Here is a 6,000-nt window from a genome sequence, read left to right as displayed (position 1 = left end):
TCAGTGATTTGTACCTGAGGATCATTCATATTTTCATGTTTGCAAATGATTAAAAAACGTGTTGGGAATGAGGATTGTAAACAGGATGCAAAGAGACTTCAAGGGGATTTAGGCAGATTGAGTGAATGGGTAAGAACATCACAGATAGAATATAATGTGAGATTACCCATTTTGATAAGAGGAAGGAAGTAGTTATTTCTTGAATGGTGAGAGATTGAAAAGTATTGATATCCAAATAGACCTAGGTCTCCTTCATAAGTTACTGAAAGCTTGTGTGCAGATGCAGCAAGCAATTTGGAATGAAAACCAAAATGTTGCACTACTTAAGAGAATTTGAATACAGGAGCAAAGACAACTTGTTTCAGTTGTTTACAATGCTTATTATATCACAGCTCGAATATTGTCCAGATCTGGAATACTATCTGAAAAGATGGTGGAAGCTGATTCTATTTGTAATTTTAGAAGGGAGTTGCGCAGATACTTGAGAATGAAGAGCTTGCAGGTTACAGGGAAGAAATGGGGTGGAACTAAACATACCTGCTGTTTCATAGAACAAGCACAGGCACAACAGGCCAAATGGTAGTCTTCTGTAAGTTTCTATGAATCTCCAAATCATTACTCAAATCTACTTTTCAACTTTTGTTAATGTTTCTTGAGTGCTGCTTGTATTGCTACATGCAATTCTACAAACGCTGAACAAAAAAAAAGGATTAAGGACGTAAGAAATTGGTACAGGAGTAGACAATTCAGCTCCTCGAGCCTGTTCCACCATTTAATATGATCACAGCTGATCTCATCTCGGCCTCAACTCCAGTTTCCTGGCTGCTTTCCATAAACTTTCTACCCAAGACTAATTTGAAAACACTATCTATTCCTTAAATCTATTCAGTTTCCTGTCATCCACCACACTCTGGTTAGTGAATTCCTCAGATCCATGACAGTTTGAGAAAGTAAACTCTTCCTCATCTCTGTTTTAAGTCAGCCACCCCTTCGCTTAAAACTATCCCTCTCATTCTAGATTGCCCCAAAAGAGGAAACATTCTCTCCACGTCTATTTTTGTCAATCCCCTTTAGCATGTTAAAAACCTCAATTAGATCCCCTCTCATCCTTCTAAACTCTTAAGTACTGGCCTGAACTGCTCAATCTCTCCACATTGCTTTCATCCCTGGAATTAATCTCATGACTCTTCTCTGAACTGCCTCCATGCAATTACCTCCTTCCTCAATCAATGGATTATTTGAATGAATGCTAAGAATTTAGAACCAGGATGGATGAAATTTGTGGCAGTGGTGTGCTACTTTTCTGGAGAGTAAATCTGATCAGAAAAACAAATATTAAATGGAGGTAGATAAACATGATTGGTCTCCATGCAGTGATGAGGGTCTCTCCTAAAATAGACAATAAGGGAAACAGTGATCAACATTTGCTGAGAATATGTATAACCAATTCCCTGAGTAGGTGCAAGTACAAGGTCATGTGAAATGGGTTTTTGAACTTGCTTTCATCATGATCTGGATAGTTTATAAAAAGTGTTGAGAAGTGTGAGATGCCTCAAAAATTTAATATTAGTTACTGCCTGCTGAGGTGAGCTGCTTTTTTTTCTGTTGATGGTACTGCTACAATGGTGTGAGGGAGGGGAATTCCACGATATTGGTATGAAGTAACGGATATCTCCTTAAGTCCTTAATGTTAATGGCACTTGCCAGTACCCCAACAATACATCAATCTTAAAAAGAAGTTATGCACTGCCAACCATATCTATTCAGCCTTCTAACTGTGCAATTGGGTTATGAATCTGTTTTCACGATTGAATTTACCTTTCTGTAGTCTGTATCGTGTTATGAAGATGTAGGAATAATGTACCTTTAAGACAGTTGAAAAGCTAGTAAAGACTTAGGAGAAGCACAGAGAGTCTGGAACAAGGTAACAATGTAACATTTGGTTGATACAGCTAAGAATTGTGTTGCCAGGGTACAAAAACAAATTTGAATTTGGCCAATCAGTCTAAATTATGCCCCAAGTTACCAAAATCCAATTGAGTTTGAAAAAATAATGTTTTGACAACAGTAAATCATTGAAATGATTAGATGTTTTGGGGTAAAAATATCAGACATTTTGAACAGTGAGCCACAGCGGCAAAGAGCAGCCAGCACCAACAAGTAGAGAGATCTTCTCTTAAAAGGTACCTTTTTTGATCAAAGATCTGTGAAGCAGAATCCCTAAGAAGAAAGAGGAAAATCTACAGAGGACACTCGGCAAAGCTGACTGGTTTTTATTTTTATAAATTGTAATCAGGATCTTTATTGGACCAGTATTATAGAGGGGAAGGTAAAGATATGTTTAGAAAAAAAAGTTGTAAATAGTTGTTAGTTAATGAATTTCTGGTAGACATAAAAAAAGTTGGTAATTTTTACTTTAAATAGTGACTTTTGGGATAGTTCTTTGCCTCTTGAATTTTAACAGATTACGGCACGGGATGAATCTTTTCTGTGTTGCTTGCTTAGATTAGTAGAGGGGTTCACCCTGTGTTGTAACAATAGAATCTAGGTGATCCATCCAGTTTAGGAATTAACACTACTAGTGAACTCCAGCTGCTTTGATTCTGTACATTCAAATGATTTTTCATCAGTCTTGAGTCTCTGTTTCCATTTGAGTCTGTTAGTTTGGGCTCAACCAATGAGAATGTTATTTTATTGCTACTGGTTCCTGTCAGTCCACATTAAGTTATTTCTACAGATTACCGTATACTTCCTAACTGGTCGTACTAACCTAATAATGAGAAAACAATGTCTTAATTGTCACAATATTTCTGTATTTACTAATTGAATTATAGGAGGTTGCTTTGTGAACTGCCTACCTCTCCTTCCACTTCACTCTTCTTCTCTGTCATCCTCCACTACTCTTGCCAACAGATGCCCTTGCTCCTCTTTATCATTCCTGCAGTTATACTATTTGAGCATGTATATGTGACACAACTAATTCATCTTCCTACAATTTGCGTGGTCAGAATGAGGGAGACTTTACTGGAGTTTGAGACAGTGTGAGTAACTGGGGATTTGTGTCAATATTAGAATTTGGGTCAGAGGAGAAAGAGATAGAGATACATGGATATGAATTAATTGCCATTTGAGTGACAGGTCTGCATTATGACCAGGATTGGGAATTGAATACTCAAGAATATTTGACATTTCGGAAGGACAGTCAAGAAGGGAAAGGAGGTAAGGATCAGTACAAGGGATAATGGTAAGGGAGAATCTCAGATGGGAAGAATAATGCGTACAATGTGTTTGGGTAGATCTAAGATACAGCAAAGGGCAGCAGACATTAGCTTGAATTATTTAAAGGCCACCAAATAGTGGTCTAATGTGGAGCATGGTATTAATTAGAAAGAGAGAGGCTTATAACATGGGCAATTTGACATTATGTTTGAAAGTGAGGTCATTCATTCTGAAGCAACAGTGTTAAATAAGGGAAATGATAAAAGCATGAGGCACAAATTAATTGAGGAGGATTAGGAAGACACATAGAAAAACATGACTGTACATGTATGCAATGGATAGTCTTTAAAGAACTATTACATGACTCATAACAACTATGCATTTCTTCTAGAACAAAATGTCAGTCAACCATGGCTAACAAAGTTCAAGATTGTATCAGATTATAAACAGGTGCTGCATATAGCAGTAATTCTGAGGATTGGGAAGTCTTTAGAGTACAGCAAAGGTGATCCAAGAAACTGATCAAAAATGTGAGAACAAAATCTAGCAAGAAATATTAAAATGGACTGTAATATCTTCTGTAGGTGGAAAAAGGAAATATTTGGCTAAAACAAAGGTGGGTTCATTACTGGAAGAGTCAGAAAAATTTGTAATGGGGAATAGAGAACTGATAGAGAAGTCAAATGATTGTTTTGTATCTGTTTTCACTGAGGAAGATACTAGAAATCTCCCAGAACTGAAGATCCAAGTGACTGAGAAGAATGAGAAGTTGAAGGAAATTAACATCAGTAGGAAGATTGTACTGTAGAAATTAATAGTGCTAAAAGTTGACAAGTCCCCAGGGTTGATGGTCGACATTGAAGAAGGTGGCTATTGAGATAGTCAATGCATTGGTGATCACCTAAGCCACAGCTAACAAAATATATTTAAGATGTACTGACGAGAACATGAATCTGGGATTCCTGCAATAGGAAGGACATCAATAAATTGGAGGGTTCAGAAAAGATTTACCAGGATTTTGCCAGGAACAGAGGGTTTGAGTTACAAAAATAGGATGTAAAGGCTGGGAGCACAGGAAGTTGAGGAATGACCTTCTAAAATCATGAGGGGCATAGGTAAGGTGAAGAGCGAGGATCTTTCCCCGAGGGTGGAGGAAGTTCAAAACTAGGAGGTATACTTTTAATGTGAGAGGAGAAAGAGTTAAAAGGGACGTGAGGGCAATTTTTTGAGTGGTTTGAATGTGGAATGAACTACTGGAGGAAGAGGTAGATGTAGGTCCAGTTACATGTAAAAGAGATTGGATAGATACATAAATAGGAAAGGTTTAGAGGGGTATGGACCAAATGCAGCAAGTGGGGCAAATTTAGTTTGGGAAACGTGGTTGGCTTGGATGAGTTGGACCAAAGGGTCTGTTTCTGTGCAGTATGATGCTATGACTCCACCTTCCCAAATTCTATAGATTCTGGAATTCTGAGAAGTGCATCCTGAAGCAGTGCGGTAAGAGTGCCAAAATGTGACACGGGGCAAGAGGAAACCACTGATTGGGTAAGTAAGGTTGATTAGTATACTATCTTTTTATTGCTTAGAGTTTATAAAGCCTTTTGGATTTATACTTTATACTGCAGAGATTCAGAGAAGAAGGCCCCTAAAGTAATTAGTATTATTTGATTTTAAGGGCAATCTAAGGGTTTAATTTAAAGGAGAAACTTGTGGAATGAGCTCAAGGCAGTGTTGTGCTCCTCCTCCTCCAGATATTAAGGTGACCAGAAGACACTTTAAAGATAATTCAAAGAAATGTTTGGCATGTCTTCATTAACTGAGGCTGAAGAAGCAGATCCATTAAGTTGGCACAAACAGCTCACATTGAAGCTGAGTCAGACAGAGGTTCTGAGTTTTATCATCTTAAAAACTGAGTGCTGATGAGGAAGTGGAGACATTTCACAGACCTGCAGACAAAGAATTGTTCATCAAACCAGATACCGTATGGAGAAATTGTGAGTGGTGCATGAAATTACTGTTGCATAGTATATAGTCAGAGAGTCATACAGCACAGAAACAGACCCTTTGGTCCAACCTGTCCGCATTGACCAGATATCCCAATTTGATCTAGTCTTGTTTGCCAGCATTTGGCCCATATCCCTCTAAACCCTTCCTATTCATGTACCCATCCCAGATGTCTTTTAAAAGTTGTAATTGTAGCAGCCTCAACCACTTCCTCTGGCATTTTGTTCTATATGCATACCACCCTCTACATGAAAAAGGTACCCCTTAGGTCCTTTTTAAATTTTTTTCCTCACCTTAAATCTATGCCCCTTTTCCATGCCCTTCATGATCTTACAAACTTCTATAATGTCACCCCTCGGCATCCGACATTCCAGGGAAAAAAGCCCCAGCCTAGGGTCAGTTGCAGATGGGGCAATGACAGAATGTAATGAGTCTATCAGAAAGGTTTCTTATGCGATGAAACAAAGGGATCGGGTAAAGTGTGTCTGTTTTTAAGGCAAGGAGTGTCTGAAATAGTGATCAGTACTTGGGGCTATGATGTTGTGGCCATAACGGAGATGTGGGTTTCACAGGGGCAGGGACGGTTGCTTGATGTTCCAGGGTTTAGAACGTTTTAAAAGAACAGGGAGGGTGGAAAAAGAGGAGGGGGTGTAGCATTACTAAACAGAGAGTGCATCACAGCTACAGAAATGAAGGTTGTTGAGAAAGGTTTGTCTACTGAGTCAGTATGGGTGGAAATTAGGAACAGCAAGAGAACAGCCACCTCATTGGGGGTTT

The sequence above is a fragment of the Chiloscyllium plagiosum genome, chromosome 6 (genome assembly GCF_004010195.1).
Source record: "Chiloscyllium plagiosum isolate BGI_BamShark_2017 chromosome 6, ASM401019v2, whole genome shotgun sequence".
NCBI lineage: Eukaryota > Metazoa > Chordata > Chondrichthyes > Orectolobiformes > Hemiscylliidae > Chiloscyllium > Chiloscyllium plagiosum.
This window is presented reverse-complemented; position numbering follows the sequence as displayed.